The sequence below is a fragment of the Carlito syrichta genome, unplaced genomic scaffold (genome assembly GCF_000164805.1).
Source record: "Carlito syrichta isolate Samal-C Ts95f unplaced genomic scaffold, Tarsius_syrichta-2.0.1 Scaffold94736, whole genome shotgun sequence".
Classification (NCBI taxonomy): Eukaryota; Metazoa; Chordata; class Mammalia; order Primates; family Tarsiidae; genus Carlito; species Carlito syrichta.
Window position 1 is genome coordinate 65,392 of NW_007038832.1, and position 20,056 is coordinate 85,447.

Genomic DNA, 20,056 nt, shown 5'->3' on the forward strand with positions numbered 1-20,056 from the left:
TTTCCTGTGATGTAGGAAAAGATTATTAGTAGCATTTTATGAATTAGTAAATTAAACTCCCAGGACAAGAAATGTACCTCTGTTCACTCAGAATTCAAATCTATCTTCAAATCATGTAGTCTTTTAATTGTTACTTAATTCTTAATGTTTCAAAATGATGTAACATGGTTATGTCTTACATTTTAGTGAGATATGAGAGAGTTGTTTGAGAAGACTTTAGTGAGTACAAAAATGAAGCCTTCAGATAAATGTATAAAGCAAGTTATATTTCATTTCAAAGGCAAAAATTGCTATATATTAAACCTAGGAGAAGCTGTTTTGATGAAAAATACAATACTCAATTCTTCTTACTGAAACTTGTACCTTCTTTTCCACAGACCATACTAGAATAGCAAAGACACAGAAATTCCCCAAGTATATTTAAAATGTTTTATTAAGACATTCCCATGGTGATTCCTGCTGTAAGAATAAAATGTATGCTTAGAGCACTAAAATATTTTTGCTGCACTACCCATCCCAAAATATTTCTGGATTTACAGTAGTCTATTTCTTTAACTTACCACCTGTTTTTAAATAGCAGCATTTATTCACACATGAGTTTTTAGATCTATTCCTCACTACAGCATATATAAAGCAATCATTTACTTTTATCCAATCTACTTGCATTAACCATCCTCATGTCTCTCCAAAAGTTTTATTAATATTATATGGAAATTATGATAAATATTGTTAAAATGCATAAAAATTATTTCATTTTCCCCCAGTATGCCAGCACAAAATTAAATTTACTAATAATTTATTTTATACTGGTTAAATTACAAGGGGCATTGAGAAAATTTTCAGAAATTGCTAGACATAGTTTTTCAACATCCATATTTGTCTTGGTCTGTTTAGTGTTGGTGTAAAGAAATACCTGAGGATGATAAATTTATAAAGAAGAAAAGTTTGTTTGGTTCATAATTCTGGTGGCTATAAGATTAAGTATCTAGTGAAAAGTATCTAGTGAAAAGCTGCTTCCACTCATGGAAGAAGGTGAAGGGCAACCACCTTGTGCAGAGATCACATGGCAAGAGAGGAAGCAAGAGAGAAGTGGGAGATGCCAGGTTCTTTTAAACAAACAGCTCTCACAGGAACTACTAGTGAGAATTCAGAAGCCTCCAAGGGAGAACATTAAAAAGTTCATGAGGAATCCACCCCTATGACCCAAATACTTCCTATTAAGTCTCATCTTCCAAAACTACCACCCTGGGAATTAAATTTCAACTTGAGATTTGGAAGGAACAAATATAAAACCTATAGCAGTATTTCATCCAGAATAGTACTAGACACAAGTCACTATTAAATAAATACTTGCTCAATGGCTATTACTTGATCTACATTATGAGATCAGTATGACCACTATCATGATTTTGAGGGAGAACAAAAATCTCTGGAGAATTAGCCACCTTTTGGCTGTCACACAGTAAGCTCTTAGCAAAGTGCTACTTTAACTTGTTAATTTTTAGGTCAACAGTAAGAGTTGACCCTCTAACAACTTTTTTAGGCATTTTAATTGATATAAAATTCACATGCTATACAATTAAACCATTTAAAGTATGAAATCCAATGGTTTGTTGTACACTTGAAGATACATGCAACCATCACCACTGTCAACTTTAGAATATTTTTAATCCCTTTTCAGAAAACACACACACACACACACACACACACACACACACACACACACACACACACACACTCTGTATACCTTAGCTATAACTTACTTGTTCTCTTATGCCCATTATCACCTGCCTTAAGCAACCATTAATCTACCTTCAGTAGCTACAGGTTTGCCTATTCTGGACATTTCATATAAATGTAATCAAAAAATATGTGGTCTTTTGTGAATGAATAACTTCTTTCACTTAGCATGATGTTTTCAAGGTTCACTCATATTATAGTACATATCAGTATTTTATTTCTTGTAAGGGCTGAGTAATAAACCTCATATGCCCCATTTTGTTTATTCTTTTGTTTGTTGGTGGACATATGGGCTACTTCTACATTTTGGCTGTTATAAATACTACTGCTACAAATATTTGTGTACAAGCTATTTTGTGGACATATTTTTAAATTTCTCTTGGGTATATAAACTAGGAGTGAAATTTCTGGGTCATATGGTAAATCTATATATAATGTTTGAGGAAGAAACTGCTAGATGATTTTCCAAAGTTATTACATTTCTTATCAGCAATATATGAGGACTCTAATCTCTCCATAACTTCATTATCACTTGTTGTTACCTGATTTTATTTTATTTTGAGTTAAGGATTCACTCTATCACCCAGACTGGAGTGCAATGGCATAGTCACAGCTCACTGCAGCCTCTAACTCCTGGGCTCAAGTAATCCTCTCTCCTCAGCTTCCTAAGCAGCTGGGACTACAGTTTCATGCCACCCCATTCAGCTAATTTTTATTTTTATTTTTTGGTACAGAAGGGGTCTCACCATGATGTCCAGGCTGGTCTTGAATCCTGGACTCTAGCAATTCTCTCACCTCAGATTCCCAAAGTGCTAGGAGTACAGGTATGAGACACCACACCCGGCAGATTTTTAGATTCTAGCTATTCTAGTGGGTGCAAAGTAAATCTTGTTGTCTTGATTTGTATTTCTCTAATATGACATTGGGCATCTTATGTGTTCATAGGCCATTTTATGTCTTTCTTGGAAAATATCTTTGAAGTCTTTTGTCTATCTTTTATTTGGGTTATTTTCTTATTACTTATGAGTGATAAGAGTTTTTATAGATTCTAAATATGAGACCCTTTTTAGATATATGTTTTGAGAATCTTTCTTCTCATTCTGTGTTGCCTTCACTTTTTAAAATTTGTACTTTGATGCACAAGTTTTGACAAAGTTCAACTTATCAGTTTTTTAAAATTTTTGTTTTTATTTTACACTTTCAAAAGAGACAGGGAACAGAGGGATAAAGTGTGACTAATTGCCCAAGGCCAGAGTCCAGCAAGTACAAAAACAGACTTTTTTTGACTTGAGGTCCATCAAAATTCTGGGGAAGTTTCAGTGCCAAGGGAAGACCAGGGAAACTCGTTACAACCCACCCCTCAGAAAGAATTCTCTGCTAACCTATCACAGTATTCTAGCTAAAGATTAAGTTTAAAACTACAAAGGGTTTCAAATTAACATCTAAATTTTTAAAAGTAGCATTTCAGCCACAAATCAGCTCAGAGAACTCATCTCAGAAGTGGAAGGACACAAACAAGAACCACATGATTACATCATTAGATGCAAGGAAAAAAAAAAAAAAAGAAATGGAAAAACAGAATGATTGCTCAGACATCTGAAAAGTCAAGCTGATGCTCTCAGCTCCGCCTTCCAGGCTTAGGCAGACCCCTAGCAGGGCTGCCGCTACTTGGCGGCGCCATTCACAAGTGGCATCATCGTGGGGGGTGGGGATGGGAGCAACAGCTCAACATTTATCAAAGTGGTTGTACTTTTCACCTGGACATCTTGAGCTCTTCTTTTTCATCGGTCCATTCATTACTTTTGGTAAACTTCATTGGTCACATGTAGTGTCATCGTTGGTAACATAAACCAGGACGTTGGAGGAATTCCTGCCATCGTTGTACCGGTAACAGTCACAAACACAGCTTATCAAGTGATCCTTAAACGCGAAGATAATACCAATAAACAGAAGAATAATAAGGACCCAACAGGTAGGAGTCACCGACATGATGTCATCATCTCTGTAGGGAAAATTAGGAAGCAGTTGTCCTATGCATTCCTGAATGGCGTTTGGGTCAACAAGCACAGTGATCGCGACCAAGGTGTTCAGGGCAAAAATTGAAGATCTGGTTAACAGAAGAACAGGATGATCCAGGCTGCCTGTTGCTGGAAGTAGCTATTGCACATATCAGGATCACAAGAAGAGAAATCGCAGTGGCAATGCACATGTTGGCATCGTCCACAAATTCAAAATCACCTCCCAGTTCAGAACTTGAAAAGTGATCCTGAGCCAGGCTCGGTGGCTCAGCCTGTAATCCCAGCACTTTGGGAGGCTGAGGTGAGTGGATTGCCTGAGCCCGCGGGTTCGAGACCCGCCTGGGCAACTTGGCGAGACCTCATCTCTACAATAAATCAGAAAAATCAGCCGGGCGTGGTAGCGCGTGCCTGTAGGCCCAGCTCCTTGGAAGGCTGAGGCGGAAGGATCGCGGGAGCCCAGCAAGTCGAGGCTGTGGGGGCCGGGAGCGGCCACTGCACTCCAGTCTGGGCGACAGAGTGAGACTCCAACTCAAAACAAAACAAAACAAAACAACAACAAAAAAAGGAAAAGTGATCCTGATCTGGATCAGCCAGGGTGCTCAGTAAAATCAGCAGTACCACAGCATTGATGATCAGGTACCAGACGCCGAACAGGAGGGTGCCAGGGCCGACGTGGCAGCACAGGCAGCAACTGTTGCAATAGAATCGCGTCCAGGCGCGACCACCTCCACCGTTCCGGCGGTATGTGCAGTGATGCCGCGCGCTGGGAAGTTTACAGGAGCATCTACCGCCCCTCTCGCCGCCCGCCTGCCCACCCGTCCTCCTGTTTCGGCTCACTCTCGAGAGCTCCGAAAGGCTGCTGCAGTGGGACCCTGCGCTCCGAAGGCGGCGGCCTCAAGTTTTTTAAAAAATTGCTCATACATTTGGTGTTGTGTCTAAAATTACATTGTCAGTGAAGGATTTCTTTTATATTTTCTTCTAGGAGCTTTTTATAACTGTAGCTCTTACTTTAGGTATGGACCCATTTTGAATTAATTTTTATATATAGTATAAGGAAGGGGTTCAACCTCATTCTTGTTTGCAATTGTCTCAGCGCTTTTTATTAAAAAGACTATTTTTGTTTTACATTGAATAATCCTGGCAACCTTGACAAAAGTCAGTTGACCATAAACACATGGGTTTACTTTTGGATTGTCAATTCTAGTCTATTGACTACACTGTCTTGATTTCTATTACTTTGTAGTAAGATTTAAAATGAAAATATGCGAGTCCTTCTACTTTGCTTCTTTAAAAAAAAATTATGCATGTGTTTGAATTTGAGACTATTTTGACTCTCTTGATATTCCATATGAATTTAGTATTTGCTTGTAAATTTCTACAAAGAAGCCAGCTGGAAATCTGAAAGGAATGTGTTGACTGTAGATCTATTTGGGGAGTATTGCCATGTTAACAATATTAGGTCTTCTAATCCATACTTCTGTTTGTTTAGATATTTACTTTTCTCATCAAAGTTTTAGAGTTTTAAGTTTTCCACTGACTTTATTAAATTTACTTCTAAGTATTCTTTTTAATGCTATTATAGATGAAATTTATTTAAATTCAATTTTTGAATTTTTTATTGTAAGGGGATAGAAATACCATTGATTTTGCATATTAATCATGTATTCTGCAAACTGCTGTACTTGTTTATTAGTTTTAATATTTTTTACATGGTTATGTAATCTGTGAATAATATAGTTTGAGTTCTTTCTTTTCAATTTGTTAGGGTAAATATCCTAGTAGGGCCTCCAAAAATGTTAGGTTAGGCCCAATGGGGAGTGTAGTCTGCAATCCAGTGCTACACAAAAGGTGCAAAGAATTGTATAGAAGTTAGATTGGAAAATATAGTTTATTTAGAAAGTAATTTAGAGAGAGAGAGAGAGAGAGAGAGAGAGAGAGAGAGAGAGAGAGAGAGAGAGAGAGAGAGAGAGACTCACCTCCCCAAAGTAGGAGAGTGGCCAAAACTAGGAAACATGGCCTCACCATAGCTTGATGAGTCACATGACCAGACCATAGCTTAGTAAAGCAATGGCGACTGCTGTTTGAAGCTGAATGCCTTTTAAACTTTCCCTATGACTGAGGACAGATCATTAAGGTGATTGAGTGCTGGCCTTTTTCACGTCATCAGGAAGGACAGGTTAACATAGGTACTGATATCAGGTGATGAATGGCAGGCAGATGGGTGGATTAGTCACATGCACATTGCCATGTTGATGGTGTTTCTGTCATGAAGGTCAGGAAAGGCTGATCAGGTTAACTTGTTTACAAAACATACTGGGGAGGGCATTGTAAAGCAATTATTAATAGCTACCTATGAGAAACTGGTTCTGTCCTTGGCTAGTGATTAGTGGGAAAATGAAAGAGAACTGCTAGAAAAGCATGACAGATCTAGGCAATGTTAAATTGGCTACCCTTTGATTATATTGACTCCATGTTGTGTCCTTTCATTTCTCCCTCTTGTTACTTTACAATATTCTTATTTGTACTTGGAAACAGGGACCAAGGTCAGTCTTCTGTAACTGCTTCCTGCTCGATGGGGCATAGAGATGTCCCTACCTGTCTAGAGTAAAAGGAGGGCATGACAGAGACCAAAATAGTTGCTAAATATCTTTAGTATCTGTATTCAAAGTACTGTGTACAAGTGTATACTAGTAGAATCAATACTACTATAATAAAAGGTCATCATAGTTGCAGTTATGACATATTGAGTCTTTGATATCTAGTAAAATGTATTTACAAATAGTTGCCTCAGAGACCCACTATAGGAGTTCAGAAAGTTTTTACTGTTGTATGAGTGAACTCCTTAGACCATAGGTGGATATTGCCGCCACTTGTCTTCAAGTTTCTCTGAGTTTTGTGGGAAGAATTTATAGACACTTATAAGGGGTTTGTTAATAATGATTTTAACAAGGAAATACAGTCACTTTGAGAAAATCTGAAGGGAAAAAATTGAAAAGATTAGTTTGGAGACATGTAGTTAGGCTATAGTTTAGATTTCAGGAAAAAAATAATAAACAAGAGACTTTAAAACAGGTACCGGTCAGGCTTGGTGACTCAGCCTGTAATTCTAGCACTTTGGGAGACTGAGGTGAATGGATTGACTGAGCCTGCAGATTCAAGACCAGCCTGGGCAAGTTGATGAGATCTTGCCTCTACAATAAATCAAAAATTTAGCGGGTGTGGTAGCACGTGCCTGTAGTTCTGGCTACTTGGAAGACTGAGGCAGATGAATTGCTGGAGCCCAGCAGGTCAACACTGGGGTGGGACCATGCCAATGCACTCTAGCCTGGTGGTGGCATGAGACCTCAACTCAAAAAACAAAAACAAAACAAAAAACTTTACCACTGGCCAAAGAAAACTGTGCCTTTTTAAAAAGGGTATTTCTGATATATCATCACAGTGATTAATATGTGAAAGAGGGTGAATCTCTAGAGATTGACATCTCTCCACTATTGATGGGAGAGGGGTGGTATTGGCCTTCCATATTTGACAGGAAAATAGTACCTTAAATTTAACAAAAATAATTAGTAAGAATTTAAGCAAAAATAGTCATTTTGTTACTCATCCTGTTGGGTTAGGAATCCTTACATCTGAAAGGAGATTTTTATATTATTAGCAATTTGGCACTGAAAAGCACCCACTACAGCTGATTATAAATTGCAGTGGGTGAAAGCAATTTACCTGGTCTGCAGGCAATTCGGGAGGAGGGTGTGGGGAAGGTGTGGTTCCTGAAGACTTTGTTTCTTACCCCACACTGGAGAGAGACTGAATTGAGAATTTGAAGAGTTGAAGTATTAAAGATTTTAAAAGCATAATGTCATAACAGAATCATAGGTTATTGTAAAAAGTCACTTATTTGGCAAAAATGATAGTTCAAAGATTTTAAAAAGTTAAAAAAAATTACGTTTTGTAATAAAGACAGCAGGGGACTAACTGAGTTTGTCTTCTCCCTCTCTCTGTTGTTTATAGGACAAAATTCTTTTGGCCATTGTTAATTAAAACTCTCATGTTTTGGTCTTTGAGTGGCATTTGACTAGTATTAGTGTAACTGATAGGAATGGCAAATTCATAGAACTTTTTATATTTGTAATTTGAATTAAACTTTAGTAGTTTTGATTAAGATAAGGCTATATGATTCCAACATGGATGGCCAGGATGAAATGGCTGACACCTGTGTTAATTAGGAGTTTAATTTCAGTTCCAGCACCCTAGTGTCATCTGGGGTTTGTTGGGGTGATGGTGAGCCAAGTCAGGCACTTTAGTAGATTTTCAAGCCTCCTTAGTGGTCACCATTTCTGAGATAGGTTTTCTCTCCTCTCTTTAGAAGAGAGTTCACCTGCTTCCCAATGGCTTTTTGGTCTGCACAGTTGAAAAGGTCCTGGAGGTTTTGGCTTCTTTGGGGGCAACTATGCCCCTGCAGGTTATACCCATAGCAAGAGACACCATTCCCCTTTTCAGGGTTGCGCTTACCAGGTCTCTGTTGAGCTGTTGGAGTAATGGTGACTGTCAATTGGGATGCCATTTTGGCCCTCTGATCCTGTAGTCCTCCATGTTGGCACCATGTTGCTTTTCTAATGTCTTGGCTGGAAAAAAAAAAAAAACTTAAAAGTTCTTCTTTAATTGACTATACGTATGAAATTTTGACTATGTATCTGTAATGGTCGGATGTAAAATACTTTAGAGTGAACAGACAACGTGGATGTGAAATGATCTGTCCCTATTTATTTCTAATTATGAACAGGCAAAGTTGTTAAAACCCTTTATTAATTGCTAAATTACAGTCTTAGTTGTGAGGTGTGTACAATAAGGTGGGAATGGTCAGTTCCACATTATGCTCCCACAGACTGCCCAGTATTTTGTCTGCCCAACAGGAGAAGCACTAGGCTTAGTAAAGTGACTTAGCAGGTGGCAACGGCCCCTTCCCATACCTCATCTTGTCACACAGAGAGTATTTAGCATTTAAAGTGTTATCTGTTCTGAAGGCGTGGGGGGAACAAGTCAGGTACAGTAAGGTGACTTTCTTTTTATAAAAACTTTAGCATGCCTGACATAACAAACACTTGTGTTATCTAGCACCAATGTTTCAGCCCATGGTAACGTTGGAAGTAAGATTTTACTAGAGCACTTACAAGTTTGGTTTGGAAAAGCAGATTAAAATGATAATAGACTTTTTTTTCTCCTGTGAGTTAACAGGATTAATTAATTAACTCATAATCATTTTTGCTTCTTGTCCAGGAGGAGGGCTGACAGTCCTGGTTTAGATCTAATTTGATAGATTTAGCACAGAAAAAGGAATATGAACTATAATTGTTTTCCCCTGCCCACCTCCCAGAGGAGAGACTGGTTAAGCCATTTTGGGAACCTAAAAGGGCTTCCCAAGAACACATGGCAGAGAACGTGGAGTGGGGGGAAACAGTGCACATGGTTTGACTTTGCTGTAGCTACTAGGGGCTGCTGCCAGGGGGTTTTCAGGCAGTGGAGGAGGGCTACAAGAGTGTTGGAGGCTAGGGTTGGTCACTGTGGCCATCAGTGCTGGCCCCTCCTCTAGAGGTAAAAGTGCGTTTAAAGACAAAAGAGGCCAAGAAGAAGGAAGAGTAGTAGGGGGAGTTGATGGAGGGTAGAGTGGCAACAACAGGTTATGAGACACAGGAGAAGTTAAATGAGCTGCTTCAGCATCTGAGCTGTTGAGGGAAAACAGGAAGAAGATAAAGTAATTAAAGAAGGAGTGTGCCACAGGAAAAACAAAGGATCCGGCAGCACCATTTTAAAAATCTCAGACCTTTGCCCCTGTGGCAGCTACAGAGCTCAAGTTGAAGGAGAGTATCAGAGAGAAGAGACCCACCATGGGTCCATCTCTTCACTGCCTAGCTAGTATTAAGGAGGTGCTTAGGGCAGATGCTCCTCTCCAATGAGAGGGTCCTGAGATTTTTTAGAATCATTTCAATGGGAGGGGGCTCAGTCACCCCATCTGAGGGTTTTCCATCAGGAGTAATCCTAGAGGGGGAGAGAGGTTGGTCTTAAGAACAGTCGCTGAGAGGCCGAGAGAGAGAGAGAGAGAGAGAGAGAGAGAGAGAGAGACAGAGGGCCCCAGGTCCCAGCAAAAACTATCCATGCTCTCAGGTGTCACCCTGGGCAGATGGTCAGTGGAATTAGCCTGAGTATGTGAGCAATGAGTGAGAGAAAGCATCCCCTCAGCCCCTCCACCTACTAGAGGTAGCACTTCTGTCCCAGAGAGCCCTAGGCCTAATAGAAGGCTGCTCTAAGATGTGCATGTGGGAGACATGGCAGAGGGTCCCAGACCCCAACAAGAAATACTCCTGAGTGGACCAGAAATTAAGCCTCTCAGGTGATGTTTAAAGAACTCCCAGCAAGAAATAGGGTGGTGCATGGACTCACCAGTCAAGATGTAGTTGCATATCAGACAAGACTGAGGCAACAGGGAGAGGTCCATTCAATGTAGCTCATCATGGGCGATAAGAGTAAGAGCAAATAGCAGAGAAAAGGAGAGCTAAACACACCTTATCTATTTCCACAGAGAAACGTGGTTTGAAAAGAGATAGAGAGAGAGAGAGAGAGAGAGAAAGAGAGAGAAAGAGAGAACGAGAGAGCAAGACTGCGGCAAATAGGGAATGTTAGGTGTTAGGTCAGGTCCAATGGAGTCTCTGGTCTGTGATCCAGAGCTGCACAAAAGATGCAAAGAATTACATATAAGTTAGTTTGGAAAATATAGTTTATTTAGAAAGTAAATGAGAGAGAGAGAGAGAGAGAGAGAGAGAGAGAAATTCACCTCCCAAGGTAGGGGAGAGCGCCAAAGCTAAGAAAACATGGTGAAGACATTTTGATGACATTCAGGACATCAAGGGTTATTCTATTAAAACAAACAAACAAACAAAAAACATGGTGGTCATAGTTCAGAGAGCACATGGCCTGGAGAGTGCTTAACATAAAAATGGCTAGAAAGTAAATTAGAGAGAAAGAGAGAGAGGAGAGAGAGAGGAGATTCACCTCACCAAGTTAGGAGAGGGGGCCAAAACTAGGAAGCATGGTGGCATGGCCATAGGTCAATGAGCCACATGGCCAGACTATAGTTTAGCCAAGCAATGTCGACTGCTGTTTGAAGTTGAATACATTTTTACACTTTTCCTTTGATGGGGGGCAAGTTGTTAAAGTGATCAGGTGATGATCGTTTCCACATCAATCATCATGAAGGGCAGGCAAGCACAGGTATTGATATCAGGTCATGAACAGCAGGGTTAGTCACATGACCATTGCCATTTTGATGGGGGTCTGTGTCACGAATGACACAAAGGACTGATCAGGTTAAATTGTTTACAAAGCAAGCTGGGGAGGGGTTATAAAGCAATGATCAATAACTACCTATGAGGAACCATTTCTGTCTTTGACTAGTGATTAGAGGGCAAATTAAAGTGAACTGCTAGAAAAACATGACTCCATGCTATATCCTTTCATACTTTGTTTTATTTTTAAGTCTTTTAGTTATCGAAATACTCTGGCTAAAAAATTAACTACAACATTGAATACAAGTGACACAGAAGTCCACTATTGTCTGTTCATATTACCACAGGCTTTAAACAAATGCATGACTTTCCAGTGGACCTGCATGTACCTACATTCCTGAGAATTACCAAAAGGAAGTGTATTCCCTTGTCTCCTATATGTTCTCCACTAAGTCACTTCACAAAACTCTTAACTCCCCACAAACTACGCTCATTCAATGGAGAGAAATGAATTCCTATTCACTCCCTTTCATCAATGTTCATAGATCTGAAAATATAATGCCTATGTAACCATGTCTTGTAATGTATAAAAACTTTTTTGTGTTATAACTACTAATCAACAATATGTTGTAGTGATTAATGTTTTACTTTGTAATAAACTCTGTTAATTTCTTTACTTTATGGAAAGCTTAATCAACTCTTCAGTTTGGTGTGACTAATAACACTGTGAGCTACCTTTTAGTAGCCAGCACCAGGAATGTTATCAGTAGCAGACCATAAATGTTACAATTAACAAAACACAGCTGTAATTTAAGTTCTATATACTGCTCTGTCAATCATGTAGTCAATGATAGGTACCAGCAACCCTAAACATATACAAACAGACTGTGAAACCTAAGGGGCGAGTAGACTGATTCCAGAAATACCAGGAGCCAGGTTCTGTCTACCTTAATTCTAAATTCAGAAATAAACTTCTTTCTTCCAGTTTTTTGCCTCTCAATTTATTGACCTCAAAAGACAGCAGCTGAGTGTTTACTTGGACCATAACAGGAGTCTCAAGAGAGACTATTTTTGCCTTGTTCCTGCTCTTAGAGGAAAAGCATCAGTTTTTCAGCATTAGGTATGATGCTAGTTGTGGTTTTTCCATAGATACTTTTTGTTAGAATGAGAAAATTTCTTCCTAGTCCTAGTTTGTTGATTTTTGAGGGGGTTGTTGTGTTATGTGTGTGAGTTAATCATAAAAGTGTATTGAATGTTAAGTGTTTACATGTAAATTGAAATAACAATGTGATTGTTGTCTTTTATTGACATGGTATGTTATGATAATTGATTTGAGGGTGATAAATTAATCTTACACACTAGTGATAAATTTTGATTGATCTTAGTGTTTCGTTATTTTGTATATGGTACTGGTCTTGGTTTGCTACTATTGTGTTGATAATGTTTGCATCCCATATTCATAAGAGATAATGGTCTGTAGTTTTCTTATTTTGGTATATTTTTGTCTGATTTTCTAATCAGGTTAGTGTTCACCTCAGAGAATGAGTTGTAAAATGTTCTTTTTTTCTTTTATTTTTCTTTTTAGGAGCATTTATAAACAATTGGTATTAATCTTTTTTTAAATGTTTGATAGAATCAAGTGTTGATGCCATCTGGGCCTGGATTTTTCTTTGTGGGTAGTTCTTAAATTACTAACTCAATCTGTTCACTTATTATAGGTCTATCCAGATGGTCTATTTCTTTTTGAGCCAGTTTTGGTTGTTTGTGTCTTTCTAGGAATATGTCCATTTGATCTAAATTGTCTTATTTATTTGAATACAAGTGTTCATAGTATTTCCTTTAATTTAAAAAAATTATAATGTCCCCTTTTTCACTTCTGGTTTTAGTAATTTTAGTCTTCTTTCTTTCTTTCTTGGTAAATATAGCTAAAAGTTTGCCAATTGTGTTGATGTTTTCAAAAAAAACAACTTTTGTGTTACTAGTTTTTTTAATTTTTATTTTTTAATTGTAAACTGACATTTTATAGCTGTATATATTTATTTTATTTTCTTTATTTGTGTCAGAGTCTCACTCTGTCACCCAGGCTGGAGTGCAGTGGCATGCTCATGGCCACCACAGCCTCCACATGCTGGGCTCAGGCTATCCTTCTGCTTCAGCCTTCTACAAGTACCCTAAACTACAGGTGCGTACTATCACACCCGGCTTAATTTTTGACTTATTGTAGAGATGAAGTCTCTCAAGTTGCGCAGGCTGGTCTCAAACCCCTGAGCTCAGGCAATCCTCTTGTCTCAGCCTCCTAAAGTACTGGGATTACAGGCTTGAGCCACCTTGCCCAGCCTATTTTATTTTATTTTACTTTAGAAAGCAAGATTTATTGAGAGGACAGAAAAGCTCCCACAATGGGAGGGGACCTGAAGGGGTTGCCCTTTATTGTATTTTAAAGATGTGGGGTATACTTCAGGATTAGGTAGATAAGTGGTTATCCTACAGGTAAAATTTGGGCCTCCGTTTAGGACCCACTTCACTTGGTTTGAGATCAGGTACATTTATTGATGCCATGTGACCCCTCTCCCACAGCAGCATCCCGCTACTGCCAATCCCTTTCTTATAGTATTATGATGAATGTTCAGGGTCCAATTATGAGTGAGAACATGTGGAACTCAGTTTCTTGTTTATGTGATAGGTCGCCAAATATTATAGACTCTAAATACATCTATGTTGCTGTGAGATTCATAATTTTGTCTTTCTTTATACCTGCATAATATTCCATTGTGTATATTTACCACATTTTTAAAATCCAGTCCACTTCAATGGGCACCATGTTTTTGCTATTGTGAATAATGCTGCAATAAACATACATGTACAGGTATCTTTTTAATAGAATGATTTGAGTTCCTCTGGGTATACTCCTAATAGGGGGATTACTGGGTCATATGGAATATCAATTTCTAGTTCTTTCAGAAATCTCCACACTGTTTTCCAAAGAGATTGTACTAGTGTAAACTCCCACCAACAGTGTAAAAGTGTATCCTCTTCAGCATCTGTTTTTCTTTTGTTTTTTTGAGTTACTGATGATGAACATCCTGACTGGATTTAGGTGGTATCTCATTGTGGTTTTAATTTGCATTTCTTTGATGATTAGTGAGGCTGCGCATTTTGTCATGTATCTGTTGACTGCTAGTATGTCTTCTTTTGTGAAGTGTCTATTCATATCTTTTGCCCACTTTTGAATAGGGCTGTTTGTTCTTTTCCTTTTGGCACATTTGAGACTCTAGTAAGTCCTGGATGTCAGGCCTTTGTCAGATATACAGTTGGCAAATATTTTTTCCCATTCTGTGTGCTCTCTTCCCACACTCTTAATGGTTTCTTTTGCTCTGTTGAAGCTTCTCAGTTTGACAAGGTCTCACTTGTCTATCTTATCTCTTATGGCATGGGTATTTGGTGTTTTGACCAGGAATTGGTTGCCTATTTCAATTTCTAAAAGGGTCTCCTGGGTTTTCCAAGATTCTTATAGTTTGAGGTTTTACATTTAGTTCTTTGATCCATTTGGAGTTGATTTTTGTGTATGGTGATAGGTAAGGGTCCTGTTTCAATCTTCTTGCATGTGGTCAGTTTACTAAGCACCATTTACTGAATAGGTTCTCCTCTTCTGAGTGGTTATTGGTGGAGGCTTTATCAAAGATGAGTTGGTTGAGAAATCGAGGTTTTTGCTTCCAGGATCTCTATCCTGTGCCGTTGATCTATATGCCTGTTCTTATACCAATACCAGGCTGTTTTGATTATTGTAGCCTTATAGTAAAGTTTCTTTTGCTAAGGATTGTTTTGGCTATTCATGGTCATTTATGTTTCCACATGAATTACTGTATTGTTATGTCCAGGTCTGAGAAGAGTGATGCTGGTAATTTAATGGGTATTACATTGAATCTGTAGATTGCCTCAGGTAAGATGGACATCTTAACAATGTTGATTCTTCCAGTCCATGAAAATGAAATAATTTTCTATTTGTTTGTGTCTTCTTTGATTTTTTTTGTACAGTGTTTTGTAATTTTCATGGTAAATATCTTTTACTTCTCTGATTAGGAAGATGCCGACATATTTCTTTTCTTTTTTTTGTGTGTATGTGGTTATTGTAAATGGGATTGTGCTTTTTATTTGGTTTTCCGTCTGTTTGTTGTTTGTGTATGAGAATACGACTGTCTTTTGTGCATTTATTTTGTATGCTGAGACTTTGCCAAAGTCCTTTATCAGTGCAAGGATCTTTTTGACAGATTCTCTTGGATTTTCAAGGTATAGGATCATATTATCAGCAAAGAGGATAACTTAATTTCCTCTTTTCCTATTTGGGTAGCCCTGATTTCCTTCTCTTGTCTAGGACTTCCAACTTTATGTTGAACAAGAGGGGTGAGAGTGGGCAGTCTTGTCTTGTTTTGGTTTTCAGGGAAAATTCTTCCAATTATGACAGTTTAGCAATATATTGGCAGTGGGTTTATTGTAGATGGCTCTTACTATTTTGAGATATGCTCCCTCTGTGCATACAGAAGAGATGCTGGATTTTAAGGAATGCTTTTTCTGAGTCTATTGATATAATCATGTGGTCCTTGTTTTTACATCTGTTGCTGTATTTAATTACATTTATGATCTTGCAGATGTTGAACCAGCTCTGCAATCCAGGGATGAAGTTTACTTGGTCATGGTGGATGATTTTTGAGGTATGTTGTTGGGTCTGATCTGCTAGAATCTTGTTAAGAATTTTTGCATATATGTTCATGAGAGATATTTGCCTGTGGTTCTCTTTCTTTGTTGTGGTCTTTACCCAGTTTGGGTATCAATATGATATTAGCATCATAAAATGATTTGGGGAGAGTTATCTTTCTTGATTACCTGGAATACTTTCAATATGATTGGTATCAGCTCCTCCTTGTATGTTTTATAGAATTCCACTCGAAAGCCATCTGGTCCAGGGCTATTTTTCTGTGTGTGGGTAGCTTTCTTATGAGAGTAAATTTCCTGGATTGTTACTGGTCTAGTTAGGGTCTCAATTTCTTGTTTCAACCTTGTATGGTTGTGTGATGTCAGAAAGTTCTCCATTTCATTTATGTTTTTGAGTTTGTTTCCATATAGGTGTGCATCTTGATAATCTTTTGCATTTCTTCAGGGTCAGTTGTGACTTGATCTTTTGGTACTTCTGATTGTGTTTATTTGGGCTTTTTTCTCTGTTTCTTGGTCAATCTGACTGGGATTCCATCAATCTTGTTTATCAAAGAACTAACTTAGTGTTTCATTGATTTTTCTATGATATTTTTGTCTTCTATGTCCTATATTTGGGCTTTTACTTTGGTGTCTTGATTATGCAGCTGAAGTTAGGGTTTTGGTGGCCTTGCCTTTTCAGCTACCTTAGGTGAATTACGCCTAAATAATTCTATTCTATTTAAAGTCTTTTTTTTTGTAGTATTATTCTATACATATTACATCTGTGATTGTTATAATTCCAGCATTACTTTGTTGTAATTTTTACTTTATACAATTTTATTTCTTTTAAAGAAGAACAAAGAGTCTATATTTATAGCTTTTGTTACATCAACTTTCTGAATTATTATTTTTGTATCTTTTCATTCATTCCTATTAATTCCAGTTACTATCTGGGATTTCTTAGCCCAAGATGGCTTTGTTCTCATCCATCTCCTTTGTGCTCTTATTGGAAAAACATATTACATTTCTATGTAGTATAAACCAAACAGTAGATTATATACATATGTTTGATATAATTGCTTTTCAAGTCATTTAAAATAAAAAACAGAAACAATAAAGTTTTATGCTAATTTTTAATAAAATTGTAATATTACCATTACAGGTGCTTTTTTCAAAATGTTGTTTTACATTATTGCTTATGATTGTTTTCAACCTGAACAATTTTCTTTCATCTTTTAAAAATATTTCTTGTAAGGCAGTTCTAAAAACAACCTCCCCTTGTTTTTATTATCTGGGGATATCTGTATTGCATCTTCAGTTTTGCAAAGTTGGCTCTGATAGTTATAGAATTCTTGTGTAACATGTTTTTTGAATACATTGACTATGCTATTCCATTTTTTTCTGTCTTTCATTGTTTCTGATGATGAGTCATCTATAAGTCTTTTTAGGGTTCACTGATAAATGATGACTTTTTTCCCCATGCTGCTTTGAAATTTTCTTCTTGTTTTTTTTTTTTTTTTTTTGAGTTGGAGTCTCACTCTGTCACCCAGACTGGAGTGCAGTGGCCCACTCCTGGCCACCGCAGCCTCGACCTGCTGGACTCTGGCAATCCTTCTGCCTCAGCCTTCCGAGTAGCCAGAATTACAGGTGTGCGCTACCTCGCCCGGCTGATTTTTTGATTTATTGTAGAGATGAGGTCTTACTGCCCAGGTGGATCTCGAACCCGCGGGCTCAGTCAATCCACTCACCTCAGCCTCCCAAAGGCGCAGGATTACAGGCTGAACCACTGAGCCCGGCTTCTTCTTGTTTTTGACTTTCAGCATTTTTATTATGATGCATCTCTTTATACCTTTTTTACATTTGTTCTACTTGGGATTCTTGAATTTCCTGTGTATAGCTTAATATTTTCAATCATTTGGAAAAATTTTAGCCATTATTTTCTTGAATTTTTTCCTATGCCTTCATCTCCTCTATTTCTGGTAATCAGATTACATGTCTGTGTTGCATTTAATAATGGTCCATAATTTTCTAGGGCTTTTAAAATTTTATTCATATTTTTTCCCTGTTCTTTGGATTACATAATTTCTGTGATCTTATTTGAAGACTTTGAAATTTAACTTTCTTCTGTCAGTTCAGATCTACTTTTGAGACCTAGTAAATTTTTAAAATAATTATTTTAATGACTAATATTTTAAACTCTAGAGTTTCTACTTGGATCTTTAATTTCATCTCTTTGTTGATATTCTCTATGTTGTGGGACTGTCATCATATCTTTCTTTACTTTTTAAATAATGACTAATTTAGTCTGTTGAACATGTTTGCAATAGCTACTTTGAAGACTCTATCTTTTTTTAAATTCCAATATCTGGTCACTCCCAAAGGTTGTTTTTTTTTTTTACTTTTTAATTTTCTGATATGTGGGTCATAACTTTCTGTTTCATTGCATTTTATATGATTTATATGATAAATATAGTTATTCTGGGTACTGGTTCCCTCCAGGGCTTGTTATTGGTTTTAACTAATTCATTTATTCTATTTTTTTTTTGACTGACTATTATTTATTTATTTATTTTTTGAGTTGGAGTCTCACTCTGTCGCCCAGACTGGAGTGCAGTGGTCGCTCCCGGCCACCGCAGCCTCGACCTGCTGTGCTCCGGCAATCCTTCCACCTCAGCCTTCCGAGTAGCCAGAATTACAGGCACGCACTACCACGCTCGGCTAATTTTTTGATTTTATTGTAGAGATGAGGTCTTGCCTGCCCAGGCGGGTCTCGAACCCGCAGGCTCAGGCAATCCATTCACCCCAGCCTCCCAAAGGCGTGGGATTACAGGCTGAACCACCGAACCCAGCTGACTGACTATTATTTTTATGAAGTCTATTTTTCTCTTGTCATGTGAAGCCTCTGATGTTTCTCCTCAGTGGTCACTGGCTTAAATATGCCTGCTGTCACCCTATGATGACTGTAGTGTTATCAGGGCTTTCTTTTATTGTCTTCTTCCTTGACATGACAAGTTGCTTAGCTCCACTATTGGTGACTGAATACACTATTGTTTTCAACCATGCCTTGTGGCATATATTTTTTAGACTAATCCAATCATGCGTAGTCTCCTTTGAGAGACAGTTTTCAAGGTCAGTGTTTGAAATTTTTTTTTGACCCCAGAAAGACTCTCCTAAACTCTCTCTTCTTTCCTGTTCTTTCCAGAAAACTAGCCTACCAACAGTTTACCTTGCATCTCTAGAAAATCTACTATTCACCTAAATTTCCTTTCATTATAATCTCCACTTTTTTTTAAATTGAATTGGAGTTTCACCCTGTTGCCCAGGCTGGGGTGCCATGGCACACTCACGGCCACCACAATGTCGACCTGCTGGGCTCTAGCAATCCTTCAACCTCAGCCTTCCAAGTAGGCAGAACTACAGGCTGCGCTACCATGCCCAGCTAATTTTTTGTTTATTGTAGAGACAGAAGTCTCTCCAGGTTGTCTGGACCGGTTTTCCACTGTTTTTTAGAGCTCTCATAGGCTTGAACTTTTTCACACTCTGTCTTTTTTTGTAGGGGGAGGGGAAGGAATTTGGAGCTATTTGTTTAATGTCTGCTTCTTTTGCAAAGGAAAAAATCTCTGATCTATGGTTCTAGGGATGTGGGCAGGAAACATGTCAAGGTTCTCTCGGAATGAAGCACTTCCGAAACTTAGCACTTGTTGTAGGTCTCACCGGTAGCCTCTTAACTTGCCCCTACCAGCATTTGACTTTGACTTTATAAATCAGGGCAAGAGCCAACAGAGCCCCATTATTTTCAGCAACACCATGTCCAACACAGACTTTCTGTTCCATAGTGAAGGCAATCATAAAAATGGAGAACTTGCCTCTTGGCTTTACTTGCCTGGAATATGGCCTAAGCAATAGGTAAGTAAAAACAGAATGAGAAATGCTGTGTCCTGACCTTCCTGAGAAGATAACCCTCTGACGGGAGTGAGAGGAAGACTTGTGCTCTTGACTGCAATTTTTTGGAGTGAAGTTTTTATCCCAGTGAACTAGAAGGCTAGAAGGGTAGAGGGAGGTTTAGATAAAGCAGACACCTATTGTTCTTACTGAATTTTGTTTTTAAATAAATATTTCTTCATTTTGTATATGGCTTTAGAACCATATTCAGATACGTTATTGTTGTTTTTAATAAGTTGTTTTTCGTGAGTGGATTGCCTGAGCCTGCGGGTTCGAGACCCGCCTGGGCAGCAAGACATCATCTCTACAGTAAATTAAAAAATCAGCCGGGCGTGGTAGCACATGCCTGTAATTCCGGCTACTTGGAAGGCTGAGGCGGAAGGATCGCTG

General features: G+C 38.2%; 1 pseudogene; it reads right to left on the reverse strand.

The window, feature by feature from the left end:
* Positions 1–3,552: 3,552 nt before the first annotated feature.
* Positions 3,553–20,056, reverse strand: part of LOC103263760 — a 99,804-nt pseudogene continuing 83,300 nt past the window's right edge.